Here is a 19441-nt window from a genome sequence, read left to right as displayed (position 1 = left end):
CAGCCCGTCCGGAGCATGGATCCCGATGGGTGCTGTCGGAACAGCAGGAAGAGAAGGTGTTCCCTCCACAGAGGTGGCCTTCTTGGTCTTCCTTCTCCTTGCCTTAGGCCTCGCCTTTGGCTCGGGTACCTGACCCACAGCCAGACCCGGTGTCACCTGTGACCTAGTGACTGCAGCAGCAGTCATGGGAAGACCATCCGAGATCAACCCCAACTCTACTAGATCATTTCCTAACAGAATGTTAGCAGGGACATTGTCCTGAACCAGGACAGGAAGCTTTGCTGTCTTGTCTCCAATCATGAGTGTGACTAAGGCTACAGGCGATAATTTGGGAGGCCCACCAGCTAACCTGGTGGTTCTCAGAGGAGCACCTACATAGTCCTCTGGCTTGAGCAGGGTCCTGTCCACCACTGTCATGCTTGCCCCAGTGTCTCTCAAACCAGTAGAAGGCTGGCCATTCAAGAGGACACTTCTCAAAAACCTACGGGTGTTCTGTGGGATAGTCGCCAGTACTTCTGCATACTGGTCCCAGGCCCCAAGGCACACTAAGGAAATCTCTACCGGAGCACCAAATGTGATCCCGGTAGAGGAGGGGAGGACAGTGGCCTCCACCTCAGACACGGGGTAAGGGTAGGTCAGGCTGACAGCCTGTACTCCAAGTGCCTTACCTTTACACTTGGAGTCACCCCTTTTGTGATCCAGAGCCCCACAGTCCCAACAAGCGCCAGGAGTGCGGGGTACGGTACTGGAACCACTGGGAGCCTGCTTTGCAGCAGGTGGACCACTACTCTTATTCCCACCCACAGATGACTTATCCCCACTAGATTTTTGGGTCTTGGGAGAGGAAGGTTTAGGTTTACTTGACTGTGACTGCTTGTGGGACTCCTCAGCCTTCTGAGAGGCCCCCTTTTCTTTGTCCTTGTCCTACCCACTGGAGTCCTTAGGGGACACCCGGTGGGAGACCCACTTGTCAGCCAACCTAGCCAGCTTAAAGGGGTCCAAAATGTTCTGGTCAGCCACATACTGACGCAGCTCTGGTGAACAGGCTTCAGAAAAATGCTCAAAAAACAAGAGGTGGGACAATTCAACAAAAGTCTTAACCTTGTACCCATCGATCCACCCCATCATGTTCATGTGCGCAGCACTCACCCAGTCAACCCAAGACACATTCTCTCTTTTCTTAAAATCCCTGAACCTTCTAAGGTATTGGGTAGGTGTCTTGCCAAACTTGGCAATCAAAGCAGACTTCATACACTCATACTGACCCCTTTCTTCCACACTCAGCTTCAGAATACAGTCATATCCAGTTTGAGGCACTCTGCTTAACAAACACTTAGCCCAATCTCTTTTATCAACATCATGAATCGCACAAGCCATTTCAAACGCTTCAATCCATTAGAGGATATCTGAACCCTCCACAAATACACCAACCAAATCTTTCATAAACTTGGTGGCTGGGGACCTGACACTCTCACTGGTTTTAGCTGAAGTCTCCACTCTAGCTTTCTCTAGCTGGATTCTCTGACATTCAGTGTCCTGGCTCTTGAGTTCAAGATCCCTATTCTTGAGCTCCACTTGTTGAGCCAACTCCTCTTTCTTAAGTTCAGCATCTATTTCCAACTTGCGGTATTCAAAGGCCAATTTCATCCTTAATAACTCAAGCTCCAAGGAATTGCTGGGGTTTGGAACAGAGGCAGCAGGAATGGCGGCATTCCCAGAAACAGATTCAGCGGAAACCCCAGGGGCAGAGTCCTCATTGGTTGCATTCCCCCTCTCATCAAGAGTTTCACTATCAGTCTGGTAGTCCACCAGGGCAGCTATCAGCTCAGCCCTAGACTTATCCACAAAGTCTAACTCCCTGGCTTCACAAGCACTCTGGAGAGCCTCCAAGCTCATCCGAGTCAATTTGCCATTTGCAATAGACTCCATTGTTTGTAATGCAGTTATCTTGTACACAACTAAACCTTAATTTAATAAAGTGCAGATATTTTGTAAGTGGCACGGTTATACACTGATTCTTAAAACCATAAGCATCCCACCGCTGCCACCAGCTGTAAAGACTGGTAGGGGGTGTCTGTACTTCTGCTCTCTATATGGTAGAAGAGAGGCACAGAAGACCCCAGCCAAGATTCTCTATAACGGTAGCAATGGACGAGCAATCAAGGCCTAGCTTCTCAGGAGGTGATGCAGGCTGGTTCTTAAGTACAGTGTAGTCCCCAAGCCCCCACAAAGGAATGTCCACACATTGTATTGGTTAGAACACAGTCTTTATATAATCAATATTCAAGGTTATGTACACTTATCATAATAACTCACTTTGTACTTAGGAAAATCAACAATGACAAATATATACAATTCTAAAGTGGTACCACCCTTTGTATTAGATCTCATTAAAGTGCATTAACAATACTGTAACAATGTCACACAGATCAATAGAGTGAAACCAGCAATAGAGAGAGGAGAGAAAATAAGATGGTTGAGCAATAGGCAGAATACTGGCCCCTACCACTAGACACAGTTCTGTGTGGAGATCTCCCCACCTGGGCAACCTGTAAAATAAAGATATAGCACAAGCCCAGTCCATATATTGTTCTGTAAGTCTTATTCCCTCCTATAATGTTTTTACCCCCCCAATGTACCTGGTAGAGTCGAGTTCTTCGAAGAGGCGTCGACAGATCCTTCTTGAGCGACCCCCTTTCAAGCGGGAGTCACGGATCGTCGAGAGGCGTCGAGAAGCGTCGAGGAACTCGGCGTTCGGCGGCGGGGAATCAACGGCCCTTCTTGAGTGCCTTCCCTTTCAAGCGGGAGACACGGGGCGTCGAACGTCCGTCGACAAACAGGGTAGAACGGCGTCGATGAGGCGGCAGCTTCATCAGAGCGGTGCTCGTCGGCGTCGGAGCGTCGGCATCCGGCAAGGCAGAGGCGTGCGGGGCACCTCGATGACGATTGTTCTGGACCGCAAAGATTGTGGAGACGGGGGCCCAGCAAGGGCGTCGAGTTGTTCGAGTCTTTGTGGTCTTCGGGTGGCGGGAAACCCACCGGCAGGTTTCTCCTCGGCGCGTTGGTCGTCCTCGACTTTCTCCGGCAGGATAAAGCGGTCGACGGTGCGGACCAGGGAGTCCTTCGATTCAAATGTTCTTAGGCAAGGAGCGGACGGCTCCGGTCGTCAGCGGCGCGGCGTCAAGTGGTTCCCACGGCTGGGCAACACAACTTCGACGGGCCTCCAGCGGTTACACAGACCTGCGAACCCTGGTCGACGGCAATGGACTTCGACGGCGGCGATGTCCGGGTGCTTCACTTCGGTCTCCTCGGCGGTCCCGTCTCGGGTCGGCAGCCTTTCAAAGGTCTGACTTCCAGGGCGCTTCGGCGAAGATGTAGTGGTGCTCTATGGTCCCTCGGAGCACGGGAAGAGAGCGCCTTACCAGGTCCTCTCTCGGGTCAGTCTTCGACGATTTCGGCAGCCTTCGGATCGGTCGAAGCAAATGCAACAGCAAGTCTTCTTCTTCCAGCTGGACGTCGAGGATCAGCAGTTCCAGTTACTCTTAGAGTGGAGACTCAACTCCAGAACGCTTCTGAACTCTTCTGAACAATTACCAGTGGTGAGAGGTCCCCAGATATACTATTCTGTCTCTCATCCACACTGCTGGCACACACTCAGCAGCCAATCATACAGGAGGGCATTCATGCAGTCAGTCAGCCAATCAGGCACACAGTGCATTCAGGCCACACTCCTCCCTTTCAGACACTCACAACAAGGAATGTGGATTGGGACAAGTACCCAGCCATTCAACACTACACACTGCATTCAGGCCAGTTTCGGGCAGGGCTGTCTCAGTCTTTGTCTCTCATGCCAGAAACCAGACAACCACAACAAGGAGTGTATATTGGTCACACACTCCATTCACCCAGGTCCCACCCACAGGAGGTACCCACAACATACAGTCACCGGGAAGGCTCCAGTCAGTCTAGCTGGGCCTTCACAACAACACCATATATGGAACTTCCACCCAACAGCCAGCCAGGGGGAAGGGACAGAGTCAGGGCTTCCCAGGACTTTGGGAAAACAAGGTAACAGGCAATAGAAAGCAAGAGGCCACAGGGGCCATCTTGTTTCCTATCAGGAATCAACTGACCCCAATGGCAGGGCCTGGGTATCCCAAAATGGAGGACACCCAGAGCACCTGTCAAATTCAGCATGGAGCTGCCACCAGCCCATACCCTGCTCTGTGGGCCACCCACAGGTGCCCAAAAACATAAACTAGGGGCACAGGGTTGTACCCCTACCCATGGGTGCCATAAGGGTATCCCATGGGTCTGTTCACCAAACCAAAAGAGAGAGCTGCACTGCCAGGAGTCCCACATGGACTCCTGGGCAGAAAACATGACAGAACACACAATAAAAAGCAGTAAAGGACAAGGATTCAGAGGCCCTGTCCCTCTGATGCATTTCCAGCATCACAATGAAAAGGACTGTCCAGTCGAGGTTGTATACAAATACCTACTTTATTATTATCACAACAAACCGTTCTACCACAATACAAAATACATCCCACCCTGTAAAGGAATGCAGAGGACAGACAGTTTCAAAGAAAGAAAAGGGATGCACTCTGGATACTGACAGGAGGGTAGTTGGTAAAGTAATGAATCACAACAGTTGAAGGATACTTGGTTTCAGCACAAAGGGACCAATGGGTCATAAAATGTCAGTAGGGGTCTTCGGAGAAGGACCAGGGGGACAGAATCACGATGTACCGTGTGCTTGTAGAAGTTCCTGGTGCTCGACAGTGTCGAGTCAGTTTCAGGGCACTTAGCAGCTTCTGCAACAGAGTTCAACATGGGAGACAGCTGCAGGTATCAGGCAGCAAGCAGGTCAGCATGTGAGACTAGACAGACGGCTGCAGGCTGGCGTACACAGTGGCTTGGTGTCAGGAAATCGCGGTCTCAGTGCTGGTTGGTGAATCGAAGCACTGGTCGAGGCGTGACAACAGTCAACAGTGCAATCAGTGGCAGCTCGAGGGGCTCGTCTGGCTCAAAAATGTCCTTTAAGGCGGATGCTGGTTAATGCTTTTCGATGCTCTTCTCTTAGCTTCTTCACTGGACTTGTGTTGTCCTTTAAGGAGGAATGCCCAAGGCTGAGGAGAGTGTTTCAGGCAATAACCTTGTCCTTGGTTTTGTTCAGAGAATCTCTGGCACTTCCGACCTAGGATGCTTGATGCAGCGCCAGCCGGGCATGCTGTTTGCTGGTTGGAGCCTGGTTCGGGAGCTGCTGGAGGGTCCTCTGGATTCAGTATCTCCCTCTGTTCCCTGGGAGATGTTTAAAGGGGGGATCTTGCTTCCCTCTTTGGAAATCCTGACCTTCCTTCACTGACAGAAGCTGTAAGGCAGACTGGACCTTCAGCCCTGGTCCGATGCTGAGTTTTCTTGTTACTCCTTGTGAAGTCCTCAGATGATGCCTTAGCCCTCTTTTAAAGCCAAACGGGCCACAGTGATTGGTGTAGGCTAAGCCTACCTTAATGAACCAATTATGGGTCCCCACCAACAATCTCCTGTATGCACGAGATCATAACCAGAGTACCTGGCAACAGAAAAGAGAAAGGAGTGAAAACATGTAATACTAAGTCCCACCCATCTTCCTGTCTGTTGTGGATCAAAGGTTCTCTCTAGTTAATGGAGCTCATTGAGAAAGCCATTCTTCATGTATCCTCAGAGAGCTGACGGCCTCTTAGGAGAGGTCCCGGAAGAAGTGTAAAAATGAAGGAAAGAAGAGATTGGTGATGTCACATGAAGCAAAGAGGACGCGCCAAGAAGAGATGCCAAGAAAGAAGGCGAATGGACTTTATAGAATCTGATGACGAAGTAAAGAGTCGAGTAACATTTCATGTGCGGAATGAAGATTGCACGTGCGAAGAACACTGAAGAAAGTATAAGTTGCTTTGTAACTGTACAGATGCTGCAATGCAAGCAGACTAAATTACCATGAAGGCTGGCTATTTGTAGTGAATAGATTGCAGGTGGTGCCGCCAATATATATATGTGTATAGAATGTGGATGTTCCACGTCACATTTTAGCAAACCAGGACCTCAGTAGCAAAAGGGCTGAATTTGTGGTGCAGCAGAGAAAAGCAGCTGAAGATGGAAGAAGAATCGAGAAGGCTTGTCTGGCCCAGTGTCAAGGGTTGAGGCAGCCAAGAAACTGGTTATGTATTTGAGAAGATACAATGAACGTGAGAAGTGAGGCGAGTTCCTGTTGAGGTGTAATGGAAAAACACTATGAGTGCCAAGTTGTATTCATTTAATACTATTAAATGGGAAGAAGGAGCTAAAACAAAGTCTCCTGTCATATGGGATAGATGGAAATAGGCTTTGGGCAAGCTACATCGAAAATTAAGATAAGACCGTGCTCACACTCCCTTCTATTCTCAGGCGCAGTAATACTTTGCAAGGCCGAGTTCAAAGACAATTCAAATGGCAGACAGCAGGATTGATGATGGATGATGGGCTAATTGGGTGGGGAGGCATAGTCAAGTCCACCCACAAGCACCTGGGGTACCAGCTTGCATGCTGCTAGCGAGTGGAATTTTCCAGAAGGGTACAAGTGTGCCACACAATTATAGAAGGCCACGTAGCAAAGAGCCCTATAGTTTGAGAGCCAATGAAGTGTAGTATATTTGATGACAAAGAAGATGACTTGCACTAGGGGTGGGCATATTTGTCCACCTGACTATAAAGACACAATCATAATCCTATCCCCCATATAAAGTATACCTAGATGTTCCCCGTAGACCAACCACAATCCAAGATAAGTTTTCTTAGTTTGCCACGTAGTATGACATAAATGATGATGAGTTTTTGCTATAAAAGTGTATTTTTTCAGGTAAAATGTTGAAAGATATGCTATGACACGTCTGTTGATGTCCATTGTACTCCCTGTTTTAGACAATTGACAATAAATCAGTAATGTTTTGCCAACTTCCTGAGTCAGTTTTAATATTGATATAAGAGTAAATTCTGCATCCCCATCCATCCAATAAAACTTTACCTAATCAAAGGCCTATGGGTTCATGCCTATTCCCCATCTGGTGTATGAGAGATGATATGCACTCTGACAACCGTATCTAATGCACCCTCGCACTGAGAGTGTAGAAGGATGCCGTATGGAAGGATGTCATCATGGAGCGTTGAGTGAAATCCCGTGAGGGCAGAGTGATGGCATGGAAAAGATGGATGAAGCCATGCTGGAATGCTATGAAAATACTGAAGAAGTGATGATATAACTGAAGCAATGAGAGAAACATGTACAAAATGATAAAGTAATAATGGATGTAAAAGAAGATAAAGTAACTTGCTGACCAATAAGTGTTAATACACAGTAACGGAAGGTAGAAGAGACATATAGAAACTTGCAATACAGGAAAATATAACGTGGCAAGGATAGCCATTATTGGAAAATGGATACCGGCTTGTGTAAATATTCAAGGGTTGCAGATCTAGCAGATGCTGGAAGAACAGCTTAGTGTGCAAAGTAAAGAGGAGTCAATGGGCCTCATCACGACTTCGGCGGTAACCCTTAAATCCGGCGGTAGCGCTATTACCGCCGTATTTAAGGGTCTGCCTAATCAGGGCTCCGGGGGGAAATCCGCCGAAAATTCGTGCTATTACCGCCTGCGGGAAATCCGCCGGCGGTATTAGCTTGAAGATTCCCCATTGAGCTCAATGGGGAATCGGGCATTTCCGAATGGGCTCAGTGGGGAATGGGGACTTACATTACTGCCAAACTCGTGATCCGGCGCTATTAGCGCCGGGGAGTTCGGCGGTAGGGCTAATACCGCCCGCGCTAATAGCGTTACCGTTACCGCCCAAGTCGTTTTGAGGCCCAATGTGTGCTGGGGATCAAGGATGCTATTTTTAAAGAATAGCTACAAAGCATGAAGGGAGGAGACTATAAGCAATGGATGAGACATATTACACTTAGATTAAAAGAGAAGAAAACATTTGCAAGATCCAAGTATTGGACTATTAAACAGTGAATAAAGACTATACAAGGTAGAGTGAGCAAGTCTCTAGAGGCCAAGAGGAGCAACAACAGCCAGGATAAATAAATTGAATGGTGGTAAATAAGAGGCTGAAATGGACAAATAAGTTTTCTCTTCACATGTGACTCAGTAGTCGAAAACAAGGGCTATTCATTAAGCCTCCAATGAAGATAGTGATGTGCTTTCCTTCCCTTGAATGTTCAGGAACAGAGAACAGGCTACAAGGTCAACTACAGACAGTAAACCTTGGCTCATAGCGGGTCTGATGAGAGATGGTGGACTAATTGGCAAAGTGGGGAGTAATCTGACATGATCCAAGCACCTGTGTTTCATTTTCCTTATGTGCTGCTAGCTGAGTCGAAAGTCTGAGGTTGGGTGAGAATGCCAACTAATCAGTGGGTCTATGGGGCAACCTGCTATACAATGTTGCTTAGACCATTCCGCTGCCATTTCGTTTGCTATAATCATTATTACACATATTTAGAGGTAGGTTGAGGGTTGTCTTACAGATAAGAGACAGACAATGAAGTACTAACCCACATATATTCTGTAAGTGGATATGTTCCCCTAATCCAATCCCTCCCACTGAAAAGATTTATGGTTTGCTACGTAGGATGATGTCATAGATGATGATTATTGGGGTATAAGACCTGTGTGTAATCAAGTTTATGTGTGAGTGTGCAAGCGTCTGCCTGATGTTTGTCAGTTGACCCTGCTTTATTTAACCTCAGATAAAGAAGTACTTTGCCATTTTCCTTGAGTCTGTCAGGTTATTTGGTCTGAGATCTTTATTGTTAATTCCATCTAGCACAAGAGATGCTACAAGGTTCTAGAGCACACCGGTGCAGCTCCCACTCCGGAATGGTTGCCATGGAAAAGGAGAAGGGACTACGAGTATTTCCCTTCTCCCCGATCCATGGCAGTCATCCTTTTTGTGGTTTTATTGCAAACACGCTGTAGAGGAGCAGCTGCACGCCTCTGCAGGAAACCCTGCCCCCCTTCCTCCCATATGTTGGAGTCCTGAGATTGTGCCGTGTTTGACACCAGCAGTTGTGCCAATACAGCAGCAAGTGTTCGAAAGAAGATACCATTGAGACAACCATACCAAATGTATCCCCGAAGTGATGACAACCTAAGGGAGGAATGCCCTGAAGGAAAATGAGAAAAAGCAAAGAAAAGAAGCTAGTGACGTCACAAAAAGTATGTACGACGTCCTGAGGTATTGACTGAAGAGGATGTATAGATCCTAAGGAAACTAATGGGGAAGTAAGAATCAAATTAACTTTTGAATACAAATAAGATGATTCCACGTGCACAAAGTGCAACAGAAAATCAACTGTTCAATACATGTACAGATGCTTAAATGCAAGGTAGACTAAGTCATCATAGAAGCTGGCTGTATGTAGTGAATAGAGCACAGGCAAAGCTGCTATTATATAGAAGCTGGACATCAGTATCATGAAATTTAGTAAGCCAGGATCCATTAAGCGGGAAGGGAAATCTGTGTCACAGCAAGAATAATTAGAATCGAGGAGCTGCAAGATGAGGATGTCTGGCCTGGAGTCAACACTGAAGCAGGCAAGGTCAGCTATCTATTCTCAAAATGGCTGAACGTGAAACGGGTGAATCATCCCGTGTTAAGGTGCACAGAAAGAACACCAAGTGTGCCAAGTTTAATTCATTTAGAGCATTAAAAACCTACAAAATGGACCAAATTGTGGTCTCCTGTCACGTGAGCCAAGGATGAATATAGAGTTCGAACTTGGAGTCCCAGAACTTGATAGTGAGTGCTCTCACGCCCATGTTTTCAGAAAGACAAGGATACTTTGCAAGGCCAAGTTCAAAGACATTCTTCATGGCAGAAGGCATGGGCAATGAGAGATGCTTGGCTAATTGGGTGGGAGGTAGTGTCATGCCCCATCTCTGTACACCTGGGTCTGGGCTTACATACTGCTAAGTGAACCAAATGTTCCAGACCTCGCATAAACATCCCAACCATTTACAGTAGTCTATATAATGAAGGACATTATAGTTTGAAAACCAAGGAGAAAATGTGTATCTAATGTTTCTGAAGATGACATGGTTTAGAGCTATGCATATGTTGTCCACCTGCTAGTGGGCAGTCAATCACAATCCTGGTTCCTATATATTCTATAGTTAGATGTTCCCCTTAAGCCAATCCCGACCCTTGGTAGGTTTTTCATTATTACCACATAGTATGACGTCACCTCTGATGTATTTTTGATACAAAAGCTATGATTTGTGTGAAGATCGCTGAGAGAACCTGAGCGTCCATCAGTTAATGTTCGTTGTAACTCCCTGTTTTAGATAATTGTTAATAAAACAGTACTTTGCCATCTTCCTGATTTGGTTCAGTTATTTGGACTCAGGGTTTTTCGTTTGACCCCATTCATTACATATGCACGTTCCTAAAGGGCCTTAAACTCAACGCTGTTTCTCAGCTTGTGATAAAAACACTATTAGTACACCGGTACAATGTGACGGGGTACTAATAGCAATATAACTCTTGGAGGGGGGCATTAATGGTGAGGTAAAATCCCTTGCTTTGCTTGGCCTTCTAACTGCTGTCCCGGGGCATTACTTCACCGGTAATGCCACACTCCCCAGGTTATATTGCTTAAACATCCCATTTTTTTTTACCTTGGCCTAAGAGTGATGCTGGAGCTCTAAGAAGATTCAATAGAAAGTGACAAGGGGACATTTGGGCTCCTTCCAGCTTGACATGGCTGCTGCTTATAATCCTAGGATGGGTTGCCCCAGGTGAGTTGTTTTGTTTAGCCCTTCTGTTAGGTGTGGGGCAAACTGTGTAGCTTGTTTCTAATGAATTTCAAATGTTTCTGTTTTTTTCCGTGTGCAAGAAATTACACTTTCAGGGAGAGTGTTCTTGGTGAGGCAAACCAAAGGAGCCAGAGGTATTCAATGTCTTCCCTTTGGCAATGGGGATGAGAGCACTGGGGGGCGGCTTACTCAGAAAAGTCATGAGAGTTGCAACTGTTTACAAGCTCAAAAAGAAAGCACAGTAAACAATATCGCTCTCCAAACCAAGTCATACACATTTCCAATTTCATTATAGAAAAAATACCCAATCCAGTGGTAACAGCCCAGGGCCCAAGTTATAGCACAAGGCCCTTAATGATGGCCCCAGCTCCCTTTAACACCTGATCTGTCCCTCTGGATTGGGTATTATTGCTATCAGCACCAAGTGGCGTAACAAAACATGTGGCGCCCCCCCCCTGTGAGCCATGCGAGGTTCCCCCCAAACTCGGCAACGAATCATGGATCGCGTCACTCTCCGGGCTGGCCTGGCATACCACGCTTGCACAATACGCACAAATGTGCTGCTGCAGGGGTACACTGCACACTGCACTAGGAGAAAGATTAAAATATGTGTTTTAATGTATTATACAGCACACTTTCTGAGAAAAATTGGCTAAAAACCAGAGTGTTTGCAATTGTTTTGTAGGGTAATACCAATCCAAAAATCCAATACATGCAAGTCACCAACAGTGAAAAGGCACATTCATGCTTTAATGAATATAATGCTTTGCTATTCAAAATTCCATGCCACAATGAAAACATATCCAACTGGCTGCACAATGTAGACCAGTCTAGACACGTAATAACATATTTCAGTAAAGCATTTCAGGCCACATTTAGACATATCAAGACTGGTTTCACCAACATGCCAGTCGAAGCAATAACACTTATCATGGACATTTTTTATCACAGATACCCAGAAAAATATACAATGCTGCAGTAAGAAACGGCTGGACTGGCAGCACCCAAATGCCAGTCTAGCCAGGTAATTACACTTAGCAGGACTGCTTTATCAGAGATACCAAGTGAACAAAAAGTCAAATCAAACAAAGAAATGACTAGATTGGTTGCACCTGCACCAAAATGCCTTTCTAGCCACTAATATCACATATTATGCCTGCTAAGCCTGGACATCGTTGACCATTATTATTTATCGCACAATCGCCATCCCACCAAACCCCCACACATCCCCTCTCCCTCCCTTCCCCTGCCCCAAGCCCCAGAATCAGCTTGCCAGCCCAGAATTACCTCCATGTCCATTTCCTTGTCCCAATGCTTACGCATGAGGCTCCTTCCCTCATAGGGAAGTACTGGGATGAGGAAGAATGGGACTAGGAGTAATGAGGATTACAGGTAACTAAGCCAGGCATTACCTCCACGTCCCTCTACTTCATCCTAGTATTTATGTATGAGTCAAAGTGCCTCATACACAAGTACTGGGACGAGGAAGAATAGGGCTATGAGTAATGAAGTTTACCAATAAGTAACCAAGGGATTAAACACAAGTATTGGCACAACACCATTGAGATGTGTGGGCATCACCCCACCCCAGCCCTAGAAAATGTGGGCTATGTTGACTCGACCTAGCTGACCTACACACGTCCTTTTCTAAATATAAAGAACCCGCCGAGAGATCTCACTCCAAAGCAAGGCCTCCATCCCTTGAAATATCCAGTGAGAATTCTACATAAGCCGCAAGCGGGAAGAAGGAGCAGAACCCCTATAAGATCAATGAGAAGACGGGCAGGCAAAAGAGGACATGTAACAAGCAAAGCGGAAAGAGCAGTTTGTCGATCAAGGGACAATTCGTCAACTCTGCATAGGAGGGATCATTAGAAGAGGGTCTTGTGGAAATAGACTCTTGGGGAAATGCTGTTAGAGGTGTGAAAAAGACCCCAAAGTGATCCAGGGGCTATCTTTATTCGTGCAAAGAAATTGCATTCCTTTCAGTTTTAAGAACATTGAAGTGAAACATTAACACTAAACAAAGAGATATGTACAAGAAATTGGCTATTTCTTTTTGCCTTCGAGTTTCGGCCAGGGCTTTTAAAATGGAAATATATGCAATATGTGAGGAATATGTGTTTCTCCACTTGCCAAATGTGTCCCTTAAAGCTGAGAACGTTTTCTTCGCAGTCCCCTCTACACACATGCCTGAGCTAGACAGCAGCAATTAACATGGTCTTACACCTTGGCTTTATACACAGCAGCTCAATAGGAACACAGGCTAAGTATTCTTATGTATTTATATTTATTTATTTATTTATTTATTTATTTATTTATTTATTTATTTATTGCATTTGGCTATACGCCCAAACCATTGGGTATCACGGCGTATTTACAGATATCTTTGTTAGCAAGTTAAGGTTACATACATCTTTGTTAAAAGCTGAGTACATATCTTAGTTATCAGGACTGGGTTACATACATGTTTAGTTGCAGCAGTATAACAGGCGTGTAGACTATTATGTACCATGGTAATGATCTAATTTTGCTAGGTTTTTCCGTCTAGGGTAAGAAGTGTTTGGGAGAGTGTTAGTACTTGTTGAACAACCAAGTTTTGAGTTGTTTTTTGAACTTGGGTAGCGATGTTTCATTGGATAGGTGGGGTGGGAGAGAGTGCCAGATACGGGGGGCTGCGATGGTGAAGATAGAGTTGCCTGCTCTTGTGGTGGTGAAGCAGGGGATGTGCAGTTGGATATTTGCGTTGGATCTGAGGGATCTGGATGTGGTTTTGCGTGCAATGCAATTGTTGAGGTAGGTGGGGGCCGTGTCTGATAGGCATTTGTGTGTGATTGTGAGTGTTTTATGGAGGATTCTGGCCTGCACTGGGAGCCAGTGTGCCTCTCTTCTGTGTTGTGAGATGTGTTCCCTTCTTTTGATGCCCAAAACAGCTCTGAGGGCTTTGTTTTGTAGGAGCTGGAGTTTAGTTAAAAGATTGTTTAGTTCAGCTGCAAAGAGCCCATTTATTTAATAATGTATTTACTTAATACATTTATATAGCACACCTAACCCTGGGGCATCTGGGCGCTTGTGCTTAAGAATGTGGTTACAGTCAGTTACATTTGGTCTTGACCATAAGGAGTTTGGTTACATCTCGTTGCTTTCAAGCTTAGTATTGATCAAGTGCAATCGAGGTAAATTAAGAAGTCTGCCTTATTTCAAAAATGGGCAATTCCAGACTATAATAAAAGTTGTAAAAGTAGTGCAACTACGAAAAGTAAATAATAAAAGTACTCAATATATGAGATGGTGGGATCGCTCCCAATCTATTCATGAATTATCAGTGAAACCGAGATACACGCAATATGCAAGTTGGGGCACTTTCACAAATCTTCCAAGTGGTTAACAAATTAGGCATTGCAACCCTCCTCTGATACGTTTTATAATTCACCAATGATTAATATCTTACCTGTGATAGAGTATACTGGAACTACTTAGGGCCGGGAGGATAGCTATGGGGCAACATGCTCGCCTTGGAAGCAAGACGACGTGGAACACAGGTTGGATCCCCGGGTCCGCGCTTAGAAACCTCTGGGTATTAAGCGTGTTATAAATAACCAATTACAAAATTACAAAGGTTGGGTATACCTATGTCAGCTTGACTTTGTCACCTGTGTGGATGTGAAATTGAAACTTTGAGACATATCTTAATGGAATGCTCAGCCATGGGGCAAGGCATATAAAAATTTGCTGATCGTGGCTCGTACCAACTCTGGTCGGCAATGTATGCTGCTGAATCGTGGTTATCACGGTGGGGCAGCCTGTTATGTCTAGGAAGAGTTTAAGAAATTGGTTATGCAGTACTGTTTAATTTATTATGTGAGCTGTCTTTCTGAATTGATATAATGTAACAGCACTGGTACAAATGGAATCGTACAATAACTGTGACTCTAAAATACCGACTGCACTTTTACAGCGCTGTAGGCATTTTAGAAAATGCCGACTCCCATTACTGCGCCCAAGTGGACCAAGGGGGTCTCCCACTATCCTTGGTCGCAGTAATAGGATTCGTGTGTTGCCGGGGTTGTCGCCCCATGCAAGTGGGAGGAACTGACCCCGCAGGAGTACAAGGGCGTCTGCGGCGCACACAGAAGTGCACCGTGGAAAAGGTAAGTCTGGTGGGGATTGGAGCATTGCGGGGGGAAAGTCATCTATCTGATCATGGTGTCGCTCCCTAATTGACATCGACATTTTCGTCGGCACAGTTACGGCCGGCGCAGTATTGACATTGATTTGTACAAATAATGTATTCTATTATTACTTTTATTTTGTACTAGCTGTGGCTCAGTATGGTTAAATAGAAAAGAAAGAAAAGAGAAAGCGCACGATTCCAATATGTTTAATTTCACAATGCTTGTGGGTATACAATATTTTTGTTGTTCCATTGTCTGTGCATATATAGAGATTGTCTGGTTTGCCAACTGTAGAACACGCAACATATAATTGTCCATGTGAGAAGCAATCCGTGTCTAGATCTAAACCGCACAATTCTAACATTTGGCCTTGAGCTTTGTTGATGGTGATTGCAAACGCAAGTTGGCATGAATGGAGCTGTTACGATTTCTGCGCCGAACGACATCATTTGGAAGCATGAGTTGTATTTCCTGATGTTAGATAAGAAATGGTTTGATTCGACGGTATATTCGGCAAGCAAAGTTTTTAATGGCTCTGGCGGTTCTCCAAGTTGAGGCAGTTTAATTTTCCTGGCGCGCGCAACACATTCCTTTTGTTTCTTCTTTAAATTTCAGAGCCTTGCAATAAGGACACACTTCAGTCATGGTGCCGATGAGAACATGCTGACTCAAACTATAATCATCAGCTGGGTTGTACCGGAATGCAAGGCGATTGTAATCATGTGATTTCTGAGCACGGAGTCGTGTTTGACGCTGATCTGCTGTTTCTCGTTGACGTCTTCCAGCCACTCTCAGCCTGTCGCGTTCATTCTGTTGAGAACGAAGCAGATCTGAAGCTGCAGAACGCGATCTTCGTGCTCGCAACCGTGCATCCTGAAGTCTGGCTGCACATCGCTCTGCTGCTTCCTCGCCACGTATTTGTGCCATTCTAAATCGGAAACATTGAAATGGAATCGTAAAATATTCACTATAGCGTGTGTTGCTTCTATGTCCAACAGATGGTGCTGTTTTTCAGTAAAATATTTAGCATTGCGTGTGCTGCTTTTACGTCCAACAGATGGCACTGTTTTTTCAGAAAAAGCATGTTTTTACCTGTCACAGGTGTGACATCTATGTATAGTAGGCATATAAAAACATGCGCCTATTCCAATGCAGAATTGTGTCAAACAAAATTTCAAAGCAATCGGTGAAGAATTTTCGGAGATTTAAGATTTTGAACAAAGCAACATTTACATTTTGATTTATATAGATGATGTTGGTTTTCTAAATATTTGTGACTGGTTTTGTAGTGTAAAAGGTTTGCAAGATAAGCCACAAACACTTAAAAAAAGACAAAAAATGCAAACACTATAAGTAACGGAACTCAGTATCCCAGCAGATCCTGCTCACTCAGACCTATGCATGTAGGAAGTGGGAAGAAAATAGAAGGTATAGCCAGGGCCATGTGAGACCAATATGGGTTCTTACTTCAAAGTTCCATTCAGTGTCTCCAGGGAAAGACCATACATAACTAAATGTTTTCAGCACACAGTAGCAACACTGGCCAATTTGTTCCATTCCCATAGTATTAATGCAGCACATGAGTCTGGCAGCAGGTTAGATGACGTTCCTACATTTACAAACCATAGTCTTTAAGATCAGATGACGTGCAGTCAGCCTGGTACCACTTTTGAGCTATAATGGTTTGGGCCAGAGCCAGAGATGGCCAGGCAGCCTTAGGACATGGATTATAAGGCCGGGGCTACTCCTCTGCCTCGACTCCTCTTTAAATTAAATTCTGAAAGCAGGCAGACTACATGTAATCATTGCTACAGACCGGTTCTCTTCTTTACCACGTTTACAGACCAGATGTCGACCACCAGAATCACGGATTAAACAGCGTAGCAATGCACGTAGACAGAGGTGTTTGAGTATTAAACATGATGTAACAGCCCACCCTTGAATATAAAGGCTGGCTGGCCCACTGAAGAGGTTGGGCAAACTTACCATTATGTTGGCGGCACCATAGTTGGGAAGCAGGACATGTTAGGTTGGAATTGGGGCCAGGCCCTGCCCACCTGTCACTTGCTAAGTGATATGATTTGGGAAGGCAATGGGGAGCATGGGTGCAGGGTTACTGCTGCAGGTCTGGTGGGTGATGGGGTGATAGGAAGGGTTGCCTACTGTCTTAAGTTGACCTTGACCAGAATTCAGATGTATTGTTTCTTCCTGGATGCCTGGCACCTTCACTGCCCATCGTGGGGTCCCCCATCTTCAGAGACACTATCTTCTGTGCCATGCCATCTCTTCCAAGGCAGTGTGATTTGGAGGCTGACATCTTCAGCTGCTCTTCCTGTGGTCTTTGGTCCATGCAGAAGTTACTCACTTTATCAGCAAAAAAGTTACCTCCGCCATGTGGCCATGTTTATTAAACCAAGAACCAAGGCAGGTTAGTTAGGTGTGCAGACAGTGCCGGAGTCCCACCGGCCAGCACAGATGCCCTGGTGCCGGCAGTGCTGAGGGTTGCCGGGAAGATCCATGGGGTAACACCCGTTCCTGTCATTTGAAGATCTGGCACCACCACTAGGTGTGACCGCGCACTGTAGCTAATGTGAAGCGGGTTGCTCTCTTCCACGCCGCTGCCGGTGTACAGTGGTATAGACCACACCTCATATGACGCACCTGTGGCTTTCTCTGTAGGTGCGTTTTTTTCAATGTTTGTAAATCCTTCAAGTCTCGTTGAATAATACTTAAGCAAATGTTGTTTTATGTTTACGTAATAATATTTTTTATTATCCTGTGGCATTGTTATGAATCAATGCGCCCATCATATTTTCCACTAAAACATTGTTTGTTTTTCTCGTGAGCTGCCTAACGGGCACCTGGCCAGCCTATGAGGTGCGCCGTGGGAATCGAGTTTCGCATCCGACGTCACGCTACGTGTCTGATTGCTGAATTCACAGGAACTGTGTAAGTGCCCGAAGCTTTGTGGGAGTTAGGTGACAGTCTCCTCTAAACAGACGTTTCTTCTCTCCAGAAGTTTCTCTGTGATGATTCCAGCAAATTCTGTCTTGGAGCCAAAGATAGGACGCTGTACTTGCAGCAGGTTTAGCGAGATGCAGAGAAAAATGTGGCGAAAGTAAAGGTAGGCAGGCAAGGAAAGACCAGCTCAAGATTTTCAGGAGAAAGATAGTTGGTGGATTCCTGGGTCTTCTAGAAAACTTCTCGTGGCCTTGTGCCTGAATATGTGGGTGCATTCCAAAACGCACCCCACGTGGTTATGATAAAGAACAACATATTAAGACTTGGCAGGACACAGTACCTTGCTGTCTCACACACTTGTGAAGGCGTAGTGTTCCTGAAGGACTTGGTGTCAGATGTCACCTCTCCCACTCTCCTTCTCCCCTCCTCCATAACCCTACCTGCCCTTCTCCTATTTACAGATCTGCCAGAGCGCCTGGGGACCAATTCCGTTGGTGACGGTGCGCTATACAAGAACCTTTAACAGAACATGTCAGATACAACATTCGATCACTTCCAAAGCGTAGGGTTCAGAGAGTCCATCCTGAGAGACCGCTCACGGAAAGCCTGCTGTAAGATGTGCAGGCCAATTTCCCAGGCCAGTGTTTTTTTGGGCATGGCAGTGTGGTACTGCGAGGTTGTTCAAGAGTACACACATTGAGGATAATGAGGCAGCCACTGCCAACAGATACTAGAAGCACAGCAGTAGACATTGCACCAGTCAAGAGATTGTCTGGAGGAAGTCGTCTGCATGTCTCTGGGGCCATGGGATGTTGTGCTGCACCTGTGGGTGGTACTTGGGAAATTTCCTTGACTACCACCCCAATACCCAGCTCTCTGGCAGGAGCATGCCACATGGTGTCCGCCCATGCAGAACCTGTTCCCTTGAGGGGTGACCTAGTAGGTTTTGTACATAACTGTTCTGATGCCCGGTTTATTACCACTGTGTACTCTGATCATCTGGCCCACATAGGGAGAGTGCAAGACTTACCATGAATACAGGGTTGATGGACTCCAGTTCGGCAGCCTGCAGAGCCACAGGGACCCTGCAGCACGATGATAAGCTGCTTGGCAAGGCTTGCAATGCTCATGTCAATTCCAAGATGGAGGACGTGTTATGAAGTCTTCGTACTCGATATTCAATGGCCCCAGGGGCTGTATTAAACACCAAGCCTTTAAACCAATCACAACTGCATTACCACTCACAAATGTACCAAGGTAGGAGCAGTGCAGCCCACAGGGAGGAGCGCATGCTCCATAAAAGCCCCAAGCTGTGTGGTCAGAGGGTAGCAGTTAGGAGTTGGTGAGAGAGTTATGGAGGTTGTGGGGAGGAGTTGCGGTGTAAAGAAATAAAAGAGCGGTGGAGACTAGTGGCAAAAGAATGGGTGAAGGAAAAGGCAAGAGGGAGGAGAGAGCACCAGAAGGAAGGCTGGA

This window comes from Ambystoma mexicanum, chromosome 3q (genome assembly GCF_040938575.1).
Source record: "Ambystoma mexicanum isolate Mex_15411 chromosome 3q, UKY_AmexF1_1, whole genome shotgun sequence".
NCBI lineage: Eukaryota > Metazoa > Chordata > Amphibia > Caudata > Ambystomatidae > Ambystoma > Ambystoma mexicanum.
The sequence above is the reverse complement of the archived record's forward strand: the minus strand, read 5'-3'. Positions refer to the sequence as shown.